We start from the raw sequence: 21,355 nt of genomic DNA, 5'->3' as shown, positions 1-21,355 counted from the left end.
CCAGGCCTTTGAAGAAGCGTTCGACACCGGCTTCTTCACAATAAACAATGATATTTTTGGCCCAACAATGATGAATCTGCATGCAAGATACGAATCACTGATCAAGATGCATGAGACCATACGATGAAGAAGCAGCTCAGCGGCCATGTCGTGGATGACATGAGCAAGGAGAGGGGGAGTGTTAGAAGCTAGACACACCCCACGGAAACTAACTACTCGGAAGATTATCATTTTTGTAATTATTCATATATTGAGGAAACCTGATTTTTCACCTTGTAAATATTGGGGTTTACAGAAGATTCCATATTGTATCCCAGTTTTGATAGTTAGATTGAGTAGATGGTTGATTTGGAACTTTAGGGTTTGAGAATTGTAAGGTATTTCTACCACTTTTTGACCTTAATGAAAAAACCTTTTGTCATTTTAAAAACCTTGTAAATATTGGGGCTTACAGAAGATTCCATATTGTATCCCAGTTTTGATAGTTAGATTGAGTAGATGGTTGATTTGGAACTTTAGGGTTTGAAAATTGTAAGGTATTTATACCACTTTTTGACCTTAATGAAAAAACCTTTTGTCATTTTAAAAACAAATTTTGAAGTCTGTCAGTGAGCGTACTGTGTACGAGAGAGAGTGTGAGCTTTATCTTGATGCTATGTGTGCACCGGTGGTCGGAATGGAGTGCGGAGAAGTGTAGCGTGTTGCACCCGACGAGAGCTACGTGCTGATACCTACATTGTGCGCGTACGGTCCGATTTTGCGAGCTCCTTCTACGAGCTTCATCCGGTGATTTGGTGAGCATACGTTGTCCGATTTTGCATTGCAGCATATCCACGCGTTCACATTGAGTAGAACTACACATTAGGTACTTTAGATTTCGAAAACAAAGACTTGCAAATTTTGGCCAGACATCCTACGTGATTTTGCACCGGGTGTTTTGGGTTGGGGTTTTGGTTCATAGACCTTAGGGAGAGCGACCTATTGGTATTAGTAGGGTCTCCTTCACGTTCTATGGTGTTTCGAGATTGTTTGATGGGTGTTTGGCTCTAGAAAGCGTTGTAGGAAGTTTTCTCTTATGCACTCTTGAAGGCTGTGACTTAGACAATTGGTAGAGACCTCTGTAGGAATTAGTTAGGAGTTGGTCGAGTGTAGGTTGACACCTTATTCTTGCTTCCACACGTCTGCGGGTCGAGATTCGTCCTTAGCTGACATTATATGTTAGGTGAGTTCTCGTTGTGCTGACATCCGTCGCGGCGTATCCGTCTAACAATGGTTCAAAGGTTGCACCATACTTTCTTCAGAAGATGAAGAATTTGAGGAACATGGAGAAGAGGCTGACCTCTTTCTCGCGTTTTCTTTCCTTGATCTTTGTTGTCTTGACCATCACTTTCATAAGAGGAAGAGGATGAACAATATGGAGAAGAGGGTGTCCTCTTTCTTGCCTTTTTCTTCTCTTGCTTTTTGTCATCCCTCTTTGAAGTATGGTCTGGAGAAGTATGCGATGGTCTTCTCCGTTTTGGAGGTGATGGAGAGCGTTTAGTCCATCGTCTTTGTGGAGCAGCCTGCACCAACGTGGCGGGAGACTCACTTCTTTCTCGTTCCTTCGGTGGAGGCTCTTGAATTCTCCTTTGAGAAGGAGATGCGTCATCAAGAAGCAAATGTCTGATCCCTTCATAGGGATCCTTTTCTTCCTCTGGAATTGGAGAGAGACCTCTTTTGGAAGTCTCGCAAGGAGGCTTCCGATGTGTTCTCTCGTCATGGTGGGGACCTTAAGGAATCCCATGAGCATGAAGCTACCGTTCAACTTCACTTTGGAGGGATGGATTGCCCATGGCTTGTTGAAGCCTAGAGACAAGATAGTTAACAAGCATCGGGGCATCATTAGTAGCTTTCTCATTAGCAAAATCAAAATTATCAATATTAATTTCACTCTCTTTACTATTGTCAGTCATTCTAAAAACGTTTAGGTGTAAACATTTTAGGTGTACTTTGGCACTTCAAGCCCTAGTTGCTACTCCTCTTTACCCCTTTAGAAAGAGCACTCAAGCTACTGTACACGTGACTCGAATACCATTAATTGCAAGGAATAGAAGAGAGGGTCGTTCAACACCAAAATAGCATCGGCTCCTGTCAAGCTTCTAATAGGTCAATAGTGGTTAAGCTATAGGCAAGCCCCGTAGGACTCCACTATTAAGACCATAGCTCTCGACGCTGATGCCCCGTTAACTACACAAAGGCAGGCGCACAGCAAGGCTGAAAAATCCCTATTCTACTTGCTCACATGCCATTAATAGTACCAACCATTTATAGCTAGCTTGAGGACCTCCCTTCTTGAGCAAGAAAAGAGAAACCTTGTGCTCTGATACCAATGTAACATTTAATGGCCTAGTAACTTGTGTGTAGCGGAAAATAGCATGAACATAGTGAGCATTTCATTAGATAGATTCCTGATGAGATTAACAAGAGAGCTTGGGTGAAGAGAGCAACAAAAAGCATAACACCTAGTTAGATAGCATGAACAATACTTCAAAAGAGAGAGAAATGAAGCAGTTGATAACATTTGAGGACCGGATTTGCATGGAGCTGGTCCCCCCTCCAAAAGGCTTTGTATTATGGTTTCTCCCATCAAGAGAGACATTTTACAATACTAGCTAGTGCAATGAAGATGGAAATTTCATGCACTACGCAAAACACTTATCAAACAAAACATCAATTCCCTCACTGTCTCAGACCCAAGACCTCACATACCTTCGAAGATGGTGAGAGCTAGCGGGGTATGAGAGTAGATTGAGAGGAAGAAGGAGTATTCTTACGAGAAAGATGTACATCTCCTCACATATCACTCATATTAGCATAGCTTAGCTTAGTAATTAGCATGGTAGAGGAGATGAGCATGCATTGAAGCTTGGCTCTTGGTTGGATTTGCATCAGAAAGCCGAGAGTTGTTGGTGTAGGCCTCCCTTCTCACAAGCTTGGAGTAGGTGATAAGCTTTCCATTAAAGCTTGAGAAGGAGAGAGAGTCTTCTTTACTTCACGCATGATCTTGTGTGAGTGTGTAGGTGATAATGCCTTTGAAAAATCAGCCCCCTCTCTCTCTTGGTCGACTTCTCTTACTATTTGCTCTTGCAAGCATCCTATTGGACCTCCCCAGGCTTAGCCAATGGTAATTAAGCAACATAAGTGATAGCCTTCTGACATGTGTCCCCCTTTCCCCTTTTGTGAGAGATTTAGGTAATTATTTAATTCAACTAAAGTCTCATTGGACCCTTTGCCTCCTGGCCAATAAGAATCAGGCAAGCCATTGGGCTGCTGAATGCACATTGGTCGCCTTGGGAGACTATCCAAAAGTCTTCTAGAGAGCTTAATTCTTGCTGGTTCTTTTATTAAGTGTTTATAAATTAATTAAACTAGATTTACTCTAGCCTAATTCTCATTGGTCCACCTCCAAGACCATCCAATAGGAATTGGGTAAACCTTGTGGGCATCTGGGCTAAGAAGCTGACATGTGTCGCTCATTCCCTTTGTGTAAAGGGAGCTTGTGTGTGTGTGTGTGTGAATTTCTCTCTCATCCCCTACTTGCAAGGCTCGCCCCCTCCTATGTAGGGATTGACAAAGACTTTTGGGACACACACAAAGCATCCAATTCCCCCAATGTTTGACCTTTGGACACAACCTTTCAATTTTGGAGCCTTAGCAATTTGGAAGTCTTAATGGGCTGAACCTTAGGGTCTTTTAAGCCCATTGTTGCAGTTGCTTTTTTGAAGATGGCCCCCCCTTTGGATCCCTATTTTCCCTCCTTTGGATCCCTACTGTGGCCGGTCTGCTAGCTTTACCAATATTCTAGCTTTTTTTCCACTGGAACTTCCCCATATTAAATGATTAGTTTAACATGAGAAAATCATTTAGGAGAATTAGATATTGATTATTATGACACCAGGGATGGAGCCCTCGGCTGCCCCATCCACTTTGGTACTCAGAAGAAGGTCGGGCTTGACAAATGTTTGCCACTCAGGCTTGGCGGCTACCTGCACTCGTGTCGACGGAGAATAATTCGCCAGGGTATTGATGATGGTTGTGCGGATTTGGCCACTTGCGGACAGAGCTGTGGTATGTGGACGACGAATGGACTCTTACTCCTTGTGGTGTTGTTTGTTGGCTGGCGGTCTTTGGCACTCTGCATCTTGGCCGGAACAGATTCAGATCGTGCTCGGTTTGCGGCTCAGGTTGATGGTCATTTGTGATGTTTGTGTGGTGGCTCGGGATGGTGCAGTCGATCCTTTGACTGTGTGGCTTCTTAGATGTGGGAGTTTTGGTTGTGGGCCGTGATCCAGTGGGCTTGGGAGTGTTTGATCTATTGATTGCATCTTTTTTGGATATGTTGGTCTGGCGGTCGGGGTCATGTTGTCTTCCGGTGACAGCGGGAGTTTCATGGTGGCAACCCCTACCGGCCTTCGGTGATGGAGGCTTGGACTCCGCCCTCTATGGTTGTAAGCTCTTTTCTTCATCCTTTGCTTGATAGTTAGTCTGTTTGTATTGCGGTGGGGTGGCTCCCCTTGTTAACCGACGTACCTTGGTTTTGTTGCGATGGGGTGGCTAGCCGATGTACCTTGAGTCTTAGGTCTGGTCTGTATCGGTTGGTGGCCTGGCTCCGGTTGAGCAGGTCATATGATGTATTTTTTTTTGTTTTATTAATCTAATCTTTCCACCCACCTATTGTGGGTTTTGCAACAAAAAGAAAAAAAAAGATTGGATGTATAAGACTAGCCAAAAGTTAAGACATCAAATAAACTTAACTTAGAAGGTTCAAAAGATATGATAAGAGGCATATACAAGACTTTGAATTTAATGAATTCCAATATTTTATTAATGAAACACAAACGAATAAATTGTCCTGTTTTAACCTAAGAAATGTTGAAATAAGTTATTGCTTTCCGCAAAAAGTTTTTGGAGACAAGTTAAGAGAACCACTTGATTAGCCTTTGTATTTCAAAAAGATCAGTATTCTTCATTTTTGAACCTCTAAATTTCCTTATCAACAATGAAAATGGCGTATTTGTTTAACCAAATCCACCCATTGAGTAAGACATCCTAGACTTTTTGGCCATATGTGAATGTGACTAATGTAGATTTGTTACGGATAAACAACATAATTATAATATTAACAGGTGTATGATCTATAATAGGATGAGTAGGGTCAAACAAAATCTTAGCTCTTTTAATCATATTGAAGAGCCCAACATTTTCATTTAACATAAGGGTTGAGATGTCAAGTTCAACATGAGATGACACTCATGCCATGAGTACCTGACCATTGGTGTGGAGGTATTCGACATCGACATATCTCTTGCAGAGATTCAATAGTTGGACTAGACCGACTAGTCCTTACCTACCTCCCACCTCACTTCAGCGTGTTCACATTATGGACCACTTTTATATACTCTACTATGTATGAGTTTTATGTTATCTCCTTTGTAGACCTCTTTTGAGTAGTGAAGAAGAAGAAGAATAAGTTTCTGTCTCTCACCTTGTGTGTTCTTCTCTAGGGTTTTGTGTGTGTGTGTTTGCTTGCAAAAACTTAAGCCACCCCTCCCCTGCATCTTTTCATGGTATTAGAGCTTGGTAAGCTAAGGAACTGAGAGGCAATCATAGGAAGCGATATGAGGGCAAGAGCTTCATCCTCTTTCCCCTTTGTGTTGGCTACTACACCATTGCCAGGAGCTCTTCTAGCACAGCAGCATACAGTATCATATTGAGGAGCTATCTTCACAAGGTTGAAGGCATAGGCATCCTTTGGATGTCCTTTGATATGAATGTTTTGAGGCAAAGTTGCATTTTGAATTCATCTAAACCTCCATTTTTTACTTAGAGTGTGGCTACATGCACTATTGGTAAGTGTCAATATTTTATAAAACTTTGTTTTTGATCTGCAGACATCAATGTTAGGTGTACATACACTGTGTGTGCTACAAAAATTGTGACAGAGCTATTTGGGTGTATGTACGCACATTGTGGTTGCTATCTTTGAAAGATAGTGTGAATTTGGTACCGCTTCAGAGTATACAGCAAGTTTTGCAAGCATTGGATTTCGCGAGAATAATCAAAGGCAACAAAATGATGTTGTTACTATTGTGGTAAGCTTGGGCATGTATAGGCTGATTGTTACAAAAAGTAGAATAACATCAAGAATGGGAAATTGTGACAAATTAATTATGCATCTTCAAGTAAGACAAATGAAGATAATGAAAGGCTATTCAGGTGTTTAACTCAATTTTTGATGATGTATCTAAATTTTGGCAGTAATGTATGGTATGTGGATTCAGGTGCATCAAATCACATGACCAGTCATGGTGAATGGTTTCATAATGTGCATGATCCTAAAAGACCAAGTTTTGTCGAAACAAGTGATGACACGGCTCATCCCATAACCCATGTTGGAAATGTGGCACTTTATATGCAAGATGGCAAGTTGCAATATTTTCTTGATATGCTACATGTACCACAAATTACAAAAAATTTGGTTTCTATTGGTCTGATGGTTGATTAAGGATTGTAAGACACATTTAACTTCAATGTAATATTAGTTAGACATATTCAATTTCAATGTAAGATAACAAATCATTTAAGATTTATGGTCACTTAATTTTTCTATAAAATAATCTGTTAAACGAGGGGCTAATTATAAGCTACTTTCATGACACTCATGGATAGTCCATATATTGTAAAATTTACTGTGGTTTTCCTTGATGACATCCTCATCTATGATAGGACTAAATATGAGCACCTCAAACACTTACGGTTAGTGTTTGATTTGCTATGAGCTCACGCACTTTATGTTAAGCCAAGCGAGTGCAGTTTCTTCAAGACAGAGATCCATTACCTCTATCATGTGATCTCCTATTCGGGCATCAACATGGAACCTGACAAGGTTGATGCTATTCTTTGATGGCCTCACCCTACTACGATAGAGGAACTTTAGATTTTCCAGGGCATGGCAAGCTTCTATCATAACTTTATCCATGACTATGCGAAGATTGTTGCTCCTATGCCAAATCAGCTCAAAGCACAAGGTACAACCTTTCACTGGGGTGATGCCCAAGAGAGTAGTTTCACAAAGCTCAAAGTAGCTTTGACAGGTAACTGCTCCTAGTTATTGTTAATCCACTAAAACCTTATGTAGCGGGCATTGACACTAGTGATAAGGCTATTGGTGTAGTTCTTCTCTAGGAGGGAAGACCTATATCCTTTAAAAGCAAGAAATTGGATAGGGCTCAAAAACATTACTCTATCTATGAGAGGGAGCTCTATGCCATTATTATGCTTTACAAAAGTGGCGTCATTAGTTTGAGGTATTTTTTTACCATATGAAATCATAAAATGGTTTACTACTCAAATTGATTTAAAGGATTGTATAGCCTAGTGGGCAAAAATCCTTTAAGGCTACTATGACTGTAAACTACAATATCCTCACGGGCGATTAATGTTATTGGAGATGCACTAAACCAAATGCCTCACTTCAATTCATTAGCTTTCACAAAAATTAAAATTGAATTTTTGGAGTCACTACATGGTAAGTGTGTACACAATTAGTCATATGAGAAAGTGTGGAGCGTAGTTTTATAAAGGGATCCCACACATATTCTTGCAGGTGCAGATCATTCCTCCACATTGGGCTCCACCCTCTCTCAGGATGAGCTCATTCAATGGAAACATTTTTCCATTGAAGATGGCTACTTATTCTACAAGGGGAGAGTATGTGTGCCAACAACCTCAGACACGAAGAGCCACATTTTTTTATATGAGTGTCAGGATATTCCAAGTGCCAATCACAACGTTTTTGTAAGACTTATGCTTTGGTTTGGCAATAGTTTTATTGATGAGCGTTGCAAAATGATGTTCAAGAGTACGTACTTAAGTGCCAATAGTGCTAGGTTAACAAGGCAAAATGGCTTAGGACACGTGGCCTTTTGCATCTGTTAGAGATTCCACAAGGAAAGTGGCAAAGTATCTCTATGGATTTTATAATAGGACTACCACTTAAGAATTGAGGCCATGATGCCATTTGGGTAATTGTAGATCGTCTTACAAAGATGTGTCACTTTATTCCCACTAAAACTGTGGTTCAGACATAGGAGTTAGCACGACTATTTGTAGAGCATATCTACAAACTCTATGGTCTTCTAGCTAGTATCATTAGCGATCATGATAAAAAAATTCAACAATCACTTTTGGAGAGTTGTTTTCCAACAATTGGAAACTATGATTAATTTTAGTACAGCTGGTCATTCACAAATTAATGGTTAGACATAAAGGTTAATCAAGTGCTTGAGGATATGCTACAAACATACATAAGCAAGAAGCAAACCAATTGGGAAGATATCTTACCTATATTGGATTTTCTTTTACAATAGTGCTAAGCATGTCATTACAGGGTTTAGTCCGTTCATGCTTATGTACAATTTTCAACTTAGGTCACCAGTTACAATGGTTGGCTATAGAGATACTTCAAGAGCTGAAGGATTTTCTCCAAGATCACTTTGATATGCTCCAAGTTGCTTGACAAAATGTTAAGCAAGCTCAAAATCATTACAAGAAGTACGCAAATGAGCAGCGTTGCCTAATATCTTCCAGATTGTACATATTTTTCCCTTTTGCTTGCGTGTGCAACCTTTCTTGTGTATTAGCAGTTCAATCATGAGTGTTGCACAAAGATTGGTATACCTCCCCTTTCAAGGCATGCGTGTGCATGGGTGGTGGTAAGATGTGACAAATGCTTGGCTGTGTAATATGGCCCTAGTATGTGTTCACAGTAAATGCATGCCAAAGAGTGATGCTGTGCAAGAGAAAGGTCTTGGAGTAGCTATGGTCCAAGGGCTTGTGTTGGCAAAGCTCGTTCATGTTGCGTCGGTCGCGTAAGATAGCAAACCTATTGTTCTTTGAGCAGGAGCTTTTGTTTTTTGATTGTGATGTTTTAGCCGAGGTTGAAGAGACCATAAGCTTGAAAGTTGTATCTTTTTTGTGTGGGTGTTGGTGAGAAATGGCTGCTATCTTTGATACCCATTTTCCCTTCTCTTGTCTTATAGCCCTTCATATCGGCATGGCTGGTTCGATGTTTCTTGTGGGTTGATTCAATGGGTTTGTTGTTAGTGGCGGTGCCACTCTTGTTGTTTGAGTGCAATGTTTCTGGATGCCATGGTTGTGGGTACGTTGGTTGGGAATGCATGTCATGGTGGTTGCTTTTTCGGAAGCCATATCTTAGTTCCACTCCTGTAGTAGTCTTGTTCTTGCAAGATGGATTTTGAAATTCATTGTTTGCATAATCGTTTGGTGGCTATAGTGCAGTGTTGGGTGTTACTGTTTGTCTTGATTTTTGATGGGTTGACTCAAGATGGTGGCACCTGTTGTGGCTGCACTTGTGGTGGTTGTGATTTGCGTGGTATCCACATGTATGCTTGTCCTTGTTGTTCCTATGCAAGTTTCATTGGTATCCATAAAGTGTTATTGCTCTGATTGTGCATCTGTACTCTTCTTGGCAGAGGTGTGGCTGCCATTGAGGTGAATTATCTCTTCTTGGATTGGATTGGTGGACTCGTTCTTATCTGCAATTGGCATCGTTTTGTCACCTTCACTATGCAAATTTGATGAGTAATACTCATCTCCCAAGAATGATGCAAAGTGTTCTTGTCCCTCGACCTCGAATGTGATACCTTCTCGCTTCCAAGTGGGTATACCATTGTAAACATGTTGCCAAGGTAGTCCTTAAATAACTTGATTGTTTGCTTTACCTAGTCTAAGCACATGAAATCTATGACTTATATTAGTATCATTTAGGTACAAATAAATATCAAGATAACCCTCCACGTCGCTGATTTTTCCTATAAAGGAAGCAAGTGTGGTTGTAGATGGTTTCATTGGTGGTTTGCCCATGCTTTCCCATGATTCATATCTTAAGGAGTTGACATCAGCTCCTATGTCCATGAGTGCAAACTATTTGACCTTCTTGTCTCCTAAATGTACCAATATGTATGGGTGTCGTTGATCTATATACCCATCAATTTCTTTCATGGCGCATAATTGTGGCCTTTTGCTTAATCTTGATGGTGTAATCTGCCTATTGTCTTTGGCATCTTAGCTTTGTAGCTCATTCTTTTGCTTCTGCAATGGCATTTTGTTTTTGGTTTTCTTTGTTTTGCTTTCTTTCTTTAGCATTATGTAGCCCTTTGAGGAGGTCGAGAGTCAGGGTCTCATGATATTTCTTGAGCCTACATCCACGGACCTAGTAGCCATTGGTTCACCATCAAGTGTTGCGAGATGAACTACGCCACTTGCGAAAATATCATGGATAACATAAGGTCCCATTCCTCTCTTCTTAAGCTTGGACGTGTACTGTTTCAAGGTATATGCGAGAACTAGGTTGCCTTTCTTGAATTCTTTGTTGGTGATGTGGGCATCATGGAATTTTTTGAGTCTTTGTTGTTAGGCATACATTGCTGCTACTGAGCACATTCAAAACTCATCTAATTTTGTAATCCTATGGGAGATCCCATGGCATGTCCATTCAAGATCTTTTGCAACTTGTAGTGTTGGAATTAGAAATTCAATTGGTAAGATTGCATCCAAGCCAAACACTAAGTTGAACGGTGTCATTCCTACGACAGTTTCATATGCCACACAATAAAACCATAAGGCTGATTGCAGCTTGAGTTCCCAATTTGTTCTTGAAGTTCCCACAATCTTTGTGAGTACTATTCAAAGAATTTTATTCGTGCTCTCAGCCTGTCCATTTGCTTGTGGGTGGTACAATGCTGATTTTTTGTGTACTACCATGAATTCATCTAGTACATAGGGGAAAACCTTGTTCAAGAAGTGTGTTGCTCTATCGCTTACAAATTTAATGGGTAGCATGTACCTAGTGAAGACATATTCATACAAGAAACATGCAGTAGCTCTTGCATCATTTTTTGGCATGGCTTTAGCCCCTACCCACTTGGCAAAATAATCTGTGGCAACAATAATATATTGTGCTCTGGTCCTATGTGCGGGTGGTTAAGGGGTTTGAAAACATTAATAACCCAATCAGCAAAAGATCATGCCCCCATCATTGGTCATAACGGCATGTTATCCCGATGAATAGGTACTTTCACCCGTTGACATTCATTGCATCTTTTGACAAACTCCATTGCATCTTGAAACAAGGTTAGCCACCATAGTTCAACAGTCATTATCGGCTTTGTTGTTGTGTCTCCCGTGGATAAGCCTGCATGGGCTTGCTCAAGTACTCTGATGTGCTCCACTTCTGTGATGCACAATTTAAGTTGTTTATCTTTTCCTCTCTTATAGAGTTGATTTGCTATTAGCGCATAGTCATTTGTTTCAAGCTATATAGCTTTTTGGCAAGCCTTGCTAACTTTCTTGGCAATAAATGCTACATGAGGTAGTCAACAATGTATTGGCTCCATTTTGGTGCTACCGAAACATGAAACAATGTAGCGTGTGATCTAGGAGGTTGATTTCTACACACGAGGCAATTGTGAACATATTCATGGACTTCAAACTTTAGTGTTGGTCACCAAACTCCTGCCCATAACACTCATTTTACTGTTTGGCTTCTTGCCATGTGCATTCCCCCTATTGTTACGTGTGCCTATTGAAAATAATGAGGTTTTTTGAATGGCTCAATGGAAAGGCATAAAACCCCATCTTGCCCCAATTGGTACAGCCATCTTGCAAGCATTGTCAATGACGATGATCCTTGAATCAATGTTTGCTTCTCCCTAATTGGTAATGGTATATCTAGCTAACCTATAGTCATTAGTGGTACATAATGCTTGCTCCATTTAGGAATCATTTCAATACTGAACAAATATGCATCTCGTAAGTCTTCATCTACACCTATTGCCAATTCTCTTGACAATAAGCAAGACAAATGGTTTTCTTGTTTATGAGTTGTGCCTTTCTTTACTACCACTGTAAAGTCAAACCCCAGTAGGATGATAAACCACCGTATGATGCATCCAGTTTGAAATGGTTTAATTACCAAATACAAGAGCGTCTGACTTGACAGTGTAGATCATGCCAAGTCCTTTACGCTTTGTCGTTTTGTAGTTTCTTTCAGCATTTTTTTGTTGATGACTAGCATAGGAAATTGGAAACTCCATGTTTTTTTCACATGATTGAGCTAGAATGGCCCCAATCGTGAAATTGGATGCATCTATATGCACGTGGAAAATTACATTCCAATCTGGAGACTTAAGGATGGGTGCAGAGGTCAGACAATATTTTAACTTATTAAAAGAGTCCTCGCACTATTCTATCCATATGAAAATGGTTGTCAATTCATACAATGGTCTTGCAATGACAGCGTACATGTAGATAAACCTTTGGTAATATCCAGAATGGCCCATAAAGCCTTGTACTTGCTTTGTGTTTCTTGGCCTAGGAAGCTCAAATATAACTTTTTTCAAAGTTCGTGCTAATACCATTTTTGGACACAATGTGCCCCAAAATTTTGCCTTGTCAAGCCATGATACACACTTCTTAGGATTCAAGCATATTCTGTATAGCCGACTGTAGTGGAATTGGGCTATTAACTTGAGAGTAGCGGAAATTAATGAGAATACTTTTAAGAAATTACTTTGTGAGCATAGCGGGTGAACATAGTTGAAGATAACAACATAAACATAGCAAATAGTTAACTTGGCATGAACAATACTTTTGCAAGAAAGAGAATTTAGAGAACATGACAACAGTTGAGGATCGGATTTTTGTGAGCCGGTCCCCCCCTCCAATAGGCATTTGTATTATGTTTTCTCCCATTAAGAGAGACTTGTTACAATACAATCTTTGTGTTCCTTGTGACCTAGGTGATGCACTGAAGATAGAAAGCTTCATGCATCACAAGCATAACATAAACTTTTAAGAAAGCTTTAACTATCCCAAGCCTTAGTCCCAAGACCTCAAACACCTTCGAAGGTGGAGAGAGCTAGCACGGAGTGAGGGTATGGAAGAGGAAGAAGAAACATTTCATAGGAGAAAGAATTAGTTCCTCACTTATTGTTGATGGCTAGGTCAACAACACGGCATAACTCACCAAAGCCTTATTCTTTGAGAGTTATGGAATGCTGCGGATTATGGTCATAAACATCATCTGTAATAAGTAGCTAGTCTAGTTGCAAAAAGCAAGGTGCAATGGCACTACCAGATTTTAAATACCAAACCATTTAACCCCTCAAACTCTATTTTTGGTTAACCTAAGGTAGCCTTAGTAAATAAGGTACCTAGGTCACTTTTGTAAAAAACTTTTATCATAATCAAGATTTAGCGCTGCCGTCTACTGTGTGTGAGAGAGGAAGAATGAGAGCGTGAGCTTCATCCTAGCACTACTCCCCGCTCGTTCATCGCGTCATGGATCCGACTGCACCATTACAATAGCCTCGACAAGAGATATGTGACAACACCAAGCATTCTTCACGGGAATGGAGCATACACGCTTGCACATCTACGAGCTGCTCATGGCCATAAGTATATCAAATGATGTCTGTTTTTTGCTTGCAAGTAGTCATTAGAATCGTGGCGACATAAGGGACGCATAGGTACTCATAGATTTTAGTTTTGGGCACTTTTAGAATTCGGTTATGTCTTTATACGCGTTTTTCATAGATGGGTTTAGAGCTAGGATTTCGGGTGTAGAGGCTTAGGGATAGGTGTATCCTAGTGAGGGGATGGTGTTCCTTAAGTTTTGTATGATTTTGACATGGTTTATTAAGTTTCCTTCCGTTGTGTGTATGTGGCCTAGGTGGTGTAGTTGAGTGTAGTGAGATTCTAGGTTGTGGTATAGTTGGCCTTCCAGAGTGTTCTATGTGTAGGATGGTCTTAGCCTGACAAGCTAAAGAGATTTCCCCCATGTGCCTATCGTGTCATCTGTGTCCTTGATTGGCATTATGTAAATCTAGGTTGTGTTGCATGCACTTTATGGGTGGTGTGATTCGCTCCCGCGACATTGGCGCCGTTGACGGGGACAAAGGGACTTAGGTAGGTATTCCTATTAACACTCTTGTCATGGTTGCTTGCTTTAGTTTAGGCTAAAGAAAGCATTTTTCTTAAATGGATCCAGAAGAGGATATTCCCAGATCAAGTGGATAGCCAGGAAGCATGTGTCTGGCCGAGGGTTTGCGACTAGATAGGTTAGTTAGGATTTGTAGATTAGAGTAGTTGTTGTGGTGGGTGAGTGGTTTGTGAAGTGATAATAGCGTTTGCTAGTCCATGTGTGGCATTGAAGCATTTTTCTACGCATAGATGCAAAACCCCATATTATTTGTAGGAGTAGCTTTAGGTAAGTAATCTGATTTTGATCTAGAGCTATTCATCATTGATATATTTGCTAAAGTGCTTGTTGCATTTGAAATCATGGAGAATACAATAAAAAGAGTTTGACTGACATGTTTGCATGACTGATTGGTGCTAAGCATGTAAGAGGGCATGTGCAAGGTTTCTGTGTTGGAAAACTATAAATCTGAAACTTAGACTTTATACGCGTATAAAGTCTCAAGGGGCATCTGGAGACCAAAACTAGAAAATTGAGGTTAACAGTGTGTTCAAAAGGTATCATTTACCCTAGGAACACCTTGAGTGGGGAGTTCTGGCATAGATTTGGGGACCAAAATCCAAAAGATAGAGTGGTTGTGATTGAAAAAAGAAAAAACTTGTGTTTGTGAGCACTTTTGAGCTTTAAATTTTGTTGTGAACACATGTACATGTTGCTAATGATAAGGGGAACTTAGAATAGAAATAGATCTAAAATATAAAACAATAGACATCATACTCGTATGATGTCTCCAGCACCATCCTGAGACAATATTTTGAAATTTTGAATACACCAATGGGTTCAAAAGGGGGGTTTTTACCTCAAGTATACCTTGAAACTAGAGTTTTGACCAACTCTTGACACCCAAAAGACAAAAGATGAAGTGTCTGAAACGAGAAAAACAAAAACCTGAGATTTTGAGCACATTTTTTGCATGAAAATTGGTAGAAGTGCTTAAAAACCAGTGCTAGCGACTTGGGGATGCTTGTGGATGAATTCTCTCCAAAAATCTATCAGAAAACCTCATACATGTATGATGTCTCAAGGGTAATTTTGGTAGTAATTTCAAGCTTTTGATATTATACCCATCTTTTGCATGTTGTGTTGAGCACATACACCAAATCTCATATCATTTGGACTTATAGACTAAGAGTTAAGGGGATTTTACTCTTTCAGAGGATTTCCTTGTGAAAACTGATGATTTTGAGCAAATTTGACATCCAAATTTTGTAGTGAGCACGTATTCTTGTTCTACACACTAAGGGGCACCTTTGGTAGAAACATAACCAAAATCTGAGCAAAAGAGGCCAAATCTTAGGTCACCATTGGGATTGAGTGTACCCTTATGATATATATCATCTAGGAAGCATATAGGCCAAATTTCACCCAATTTGGAGCAATTTTTGAGCTTTCAGAGACCATAAGATGCATCTAGGCAAGTGAATGCTCCTATTGGCCATAACTTGCTCAAAAAATGTCAAAATTCAGTTTTGAAACTTGCTGTGAGTTGCCAGTGTAGTGAGGAACCTCTGGAGTAAAATTCACTTCATTCTGATCAGCTAGAGATCATATGCGTATGATGTCTAGAGGACACTTTTAGGAACCAAAATTGAGATCTGAGCATGCCAGGGTGTTAAGCACCTCAAGACAAGCTTACTCACCAAATTTGGGCCAATTCTGAGTACATAGACTTTATACGCGTATAAAGTCTCAAGGCCAAATCTGAAAGTCAAATTTCACTTATGACCATACAGAGAGTTGGGCAATGATGTCTTAAGCTTTCTTGCAAAATTTCAACTCATTTGGACACCTACTTTTGCATGTACAGAGACTTTGCAGATACAAGAATGGAAAGGTGAAAAAGAGTGATTTTGAGCAGTTTTGACATCCAAAATTTGTTGTAATCACATAATCTTTTTGTATGCATCAAGGAGTACCTTGGGTAGAAATATAAGTGAATTCTAAGCCAAAAGACTTCATACGCATATGACGTCTCATTGGCCAAAATTTGGGTCAAAACTGACATTTGAGTATACCTTAGTGTCCTAGAGCATAAAAGAAGTCCCTAGCCAAAAATTAATTGAATTTGGAGCTCATTTGGGCTTGCAAAGAGCAAAAGACAGATCTAGACAGATTCATGCTGGTATTGATCATAACTCACCCAAAAAATGTCCAAATTGAATTCTGAAAGTTGCTGAGAGTTGCTTGAGTGATAAGGAATCAGTGGAAAAAAAGTCACCTCATTCTGCTACAAAAGACTTTATACACGTATGATGTGTTTTTTGTGATTTTGAACATTTTTTGAATTTTTGACTATACGTGATGTATAAGCACACCATTCTAAGCACAAATCTGCAAAAAATTCTTCATACTAAGAAAAAAGACTTTATACACGTATAATGTCTCTAGCCCTATTTTGGAGGTGAAAACTCACATTGAGCTCATAGAAGTGTTTGCCAGCATAAAGTAAGCCTAATGACCAAGTTTCTACAAGTTTGGGTCACATTTGGTCAAGATACAAGCAAAAATTCTTGATCTTGAAATTGTTTTGAGTGATGTTTCAAGTGCAGTTCACCAAAACTGCTCTAACTTTTGATAGAAAACTCCAAATTGAGTCAGATATAGCTAGGAGAAAATCTTGAAGGCAATAGCACACACCTAGACTTTTCCCAGGTTTCCTAATTCCAAACTTTTAGGGTACCCAGAACTAGTTTCCAGAGACCAAAAGAGTCACAAATTCTTAACTTCTGAGGAGGCTCACAAAGGGCCAAAGGTGCTTATTAAGGACTATCTTGAGAGTATTGAGTGGTCCTGACATTAAGAAAGCTAAGATCATCAGGATGGAAAGTCAATCTATCAATACTTTTGTAGATATGACAAGAGGTGTGGCAAGCCAAGTAAGAAGTGTGCCAATCTATCCACATTTTGACACAAGCACAGCTACATTGCCACCATGGTTGTACCCAGATGCAACCATACAACATTACTTTTATAGAGGTGGACATTTGGTCAATGAAGGACCACAAATACCTCCACCAAACACAAGAATTCCAAAGAAGAAGCCACCTGGATTCCCTTCTAGAGCAATAACAAAATATGAAATGATCACAGAGAGGGCATACATGCCTTCTCAAGGACCATATGTACCATCACCACCTCCTATAACGTAATCCTATCCAAATCAGAGTAGAACCTTGGGAAGATATGATAGTCAGAGTGAGAGTGACACATCTTCTCAAAGGAGTGATTCGCCATGAACCCAACCCACTATAAAGCCAAAGGTATCTAGTGAGCAAATGAAGCTTATAGAACGATTAGCTCAGAGACTTGCTCCTCTAGTTAAGTCTGACCTCCAAGAAACTCTATGGTGCCTAATTGAGAGAAAGTGGACAAACCATACAAGAGATGAGTGTTACTAGAATTGGAGCTGATCTCTTGAGACAGCTGATTCTAGTGTTGGAAGATTTTAGCTACTAGTGTAGAAGATTTCAGACAGCAGACTGGACAGGAATAAGAGACTATACTGGAATTTGGATACTGAAATAAGAATCAAACTTATGTATTGAAAATGAGGGTCAGATTCAGATTCAGATTCAGAAGACTGGACGAGAAGTAAGTATAACTAGAATATATGCCATGATTGGAATTATAGATCAAGATTACAACGAATATGATTTACAGAGAGAAAGTACAACCGACAATACTGCCAATGATTCTCAAGTACAAGTATAGCCAAGGCGCTAACCCAAATGATAACAATTGCCAACCCAATTACAATGTAATGGGCCCTATTTATACACTTTGGGTTTACTGTAGTAATTACCATAGTAACTACTAAGTAATTCGTTGCCCATCTCCTAAGAAGACGTTCCCACATAGTGAACTATCAGCCGTCTACATCCTTCCCTTCTTTCTTGAATTTTTGCAAGATTCCAAAATTTTTGAAAAATTCCCCTGTCTGTTTCTGATGTGAGACTAAAAAATCCACCGTCTGGTTTTGATGTTGGGAATCCGCCTTGACCACTGATAGAATGGCCATACAAAGATTGCAAGTAGGCAGCTGAAAAGGCCAAGGTGGAGCTCTCACCAGGCCAAGGTAGAGCTCTCATCTCCACCTGCCTGCTAAAGAGAAAAGTCACCACTGAATTATGAGATGGAACTACCCAGTATCCTTCCATTTGACCATCTTCCGTTTGCTCTTTGACCTGGAGGGTGCCTGAGAAGTCCCAGTACCAGCATTCTCCTTCTGAATTAGTCAGTAAATGGCCTCCTGCTGAAGCTGATCCCGCCGGTCGGTGACCATCTCTACTTCATAAGGCGTGAGGGAATGATAGGTTTTGGTGTCAGGATCATAGAGTGTACACCTGCCCTCGCTAATTCTGGTTCTAGCCAGCTTATGACAATGCGAAGCAGTATGGATCCATCCTTCTGGAAGGGGCTGATCAGTTTTGACTCGAGCTTCGAAAAGAATCTCAGCCATCTCCCTGTACTGTGGTGTCAGACTCGGCTTTGCTGCAATGTCTTTTTTAGGCAATTTAGAAGATTCGACCGTAAGTTGTAGTAGCTGATTAGTAATCCTGGTTAGTCCTCTGATTTGAATCTTCCACTGGCCCATGCACAGCTGGATCCTATGCATCTCCTCTTTCAGTGCCTGAATATCATTGATTTGGAGAGCATCATTGAACAGCGTTTGCCAAGTCTTCCATTCCACAGTCGATCGCTCATACCAATCCTGAAGCTCATCAATGATTTTGAAGTATGTAAGGCGATCAACTAGTTCTGGATTTTGAGGATATAGTGTTGGAAAGAATCTTGACAGCTCTGTTTCTCTTGCTGGAACAACATACAAGAGATTTGGAGATTCAGGCACGAATTCTAAAAAATTGAGAACAACCTGGTTCTCTTGCTGCATCATCTTCTTGGTGATTCTCACTAGCTGGAACAATGTTCGAAGAGCAGTTGCCTGTGCTCCGATTGACATTATAGTATGAGGTCCTTTGCTAGTGGCTGTCTGGTCCTCAAGAATGGCTTTGACTCTCTGATCCAAAACACCTCTGGCAGTTTGCTTTTGTACCAAAACTTCCTTGAGTTATACCCTAACATCCTTCATACATCGGTAAGTTGGTTTGTTACCCAGCAGAAGTTCTAGTTCCAGGGCAAGGGAGCGACAATCTGCAGTAGGCTGCCTTTGCAAGTGCGGGTTTGCCACTCTCTCATCAGCATTGAATATCCATTCAGGAACTCGTTCCAACAGCTGGATTGTACTGGGATGCGTAGGTAAACAACAAGCTTCTTTATCATGGAAAGCTGCTGATTTCCAATGTTCCACAATTTCCCTGGCAACATATAGCCTTTGAAATATTTCCAAGTCTGACAAGAGATCATCATCCTCCAGGTACTGTCTGGTTATGGAAGCCTGTTGATGTCTCAATTGCCTATTCAGGGTAATGAGCTGCAGTGAATGTTGATGATCAACAACTGGTCCCTCATCCTGCACTTTCATTTTTCCTTTAGCATCCTTGCTGAGCTGGAACTGATCAGCTGGCTGATTCCCAGTGTGACTGGGCTGCTGCTCCTCAGTCTGCTGGTTACCCGACTGATGTCCTTCATTCTGTCCTTCCTGCTGGCCCTCATTCTAGCCTGGCTCAGTTGGCCGTGTACCACCAGTACCAGGTCCTGGAGGTGGAGATGGTGGTGGGGCATCATCATCATCATTTGTATGCCCTGCTTCTTGATCATCCTCCTCCTGATTAGCTTCATCTTCCTTGTCTTCTTCTTCCTCATTCGGAGAAGTCTACTGCTCAATATAATCTAATATAGCTTGATTCATCAGAGCAGTATTATATTCAGTCACCTTGTCCTGCAAATCACTCTGCATATTTTCCATCAAGGACTTCAAATTCTCTAAATCGAAAACAGCATTGCCCGATGGATTTAGAATTTCAGCCAAGCTGCTATAGATGTATCTTTCAATCAGCGAGGCCTTCAGAGCTGTATGGCAAATTAACAGGTTTTTGAATTCCGCTCGCTTCATCCTGAGCATTGTTTCAGCCCGTTCTGCAGCTCTCAGTGCTTCATTTCGTTGATTCTTGATGATCATTATTTCAAATTCATCCTTAGCTAGCTTCTTATTTAACAACTCATTAGTCCTTTCTGAATGAGCTTCCAGTACCCTGTGTTGTATGTTCTGCTCTTCCCGAGCTTTTAGAGCTTTTCAATCTGATCTTGTCCGTCAAGTCAGCTTTAAGCTTTTTCACTTCATCTTCTGATCGAGCAGCCTCCATCAGTTGTCCCATACAACTGACAATGGTATTCCAAGAAGACTGTATGAGGACTGAACATCTGTCTTTAACTGTGGTTGGATCAGAATCAGTAGGCTCATATATTGTCACTGGAGCCATGTAGGGTAAAGTTGCATAATCAGCTTTATGTAGTAGAAGATGCCCTTTCAATTGTTTAGTCTGCATTTGCTGCAACTTGTCCTGTTTTACCAGTTGTAGAATGCGTTCAGTATTCGGAGTAGGAACTCCACCTGGCACAGTCGAGGAAGCTGGACCTTTCCCCTTGTCCATTTGGCTCTTGCCTTTGTCCCTTGACTAGTCTGCTTTCTTCTTAGAAGTGGCTGGCTTGGCTTGATCTTTTCCAGGATCAGTAGCAACTGCACTTTGTGCTACTGATTGGCTAGGCACAGTCTTCTGATCAGATTGCTGCTTTGTCTGGCTCACTACAACTTTCTCAGTATTCACTGTCTTGACCTGGCTTTCTATATGCTTCAAAAACTCACTGCTCTTTGTCAGTGTAGTCTTCGACTTCTTTGAACTGCCAACCTGTTCTGCAGCTGCTTTTCTTTTCAGGTCTGTTGAAGTAGTCTGACCGTCGGTTGCTTCGTCGTCTAAGGACAGCTCAATGTTCTTAGGCTCAGAAATTGGCTTCTCACTCCAAGCCTTCTTTACTTGCTCATTAACATCTGCAGCAGTAGCCCAATACAGGAATTGCCAAACATACCAAGCTTTGAAAACATTTTGAGATTTTAGCTTGGCAGTTTGCTGGAGTACACTGGCGAGAGAATTTGACAAAGGTTGATAGGAACCTGTGGATCCAATATTTTGGCCAACAGCATAGCAAAAAGTTTTTTGGATACTTACGTTGGGTTGTTTTTAAGGCTTACTGCTTCGGCTACAAACCTATAAGCAGTGGAAGCTTCCAGTCCTACTACTGGAACTCCTTGACCACTTGCCTTGCGCTTACATTTAGCCGCTTCATCCTCCTTCAGAG

The 21,355-nt window shown here is 40.6% G+C and overlaps 1 pseudogene; it reads right to left on the bottom strand.

The window, feature by feature from the left end:
* Positions 1–4,008: 4,008 nt before the first annotated feature.
* On the bottom strand, positions 4,009–20,652 carry LOC147423415 (uncharacterized; annotated as a pseudogene).
* Between the last annotated feature and the right edge of the window lie 703 nt (positions 20,653–21,355).

This window comes from Adiantum capillus-veneris, chromosome 26, assembly GCF_014529385.1.
Source record: "Adiantum capillus-veneris isolate H3 chromosome 26, ASM1452938v2, whole genome shotgun sequence".
NCBI classification, from domain to species: domain Eukaryota; kingdom Viridiplantae; phylum Streptophyta; class Polypodiopsida; order Polypodiales; family Pteridaceae; genus Adiantum; species Adiantum capillus-veneris.
The sequence above is the reverse complement of the archived record's forward strand: the minus strand, read 5'-3'. Positions and strand labels throughout refer to the sequence as shown.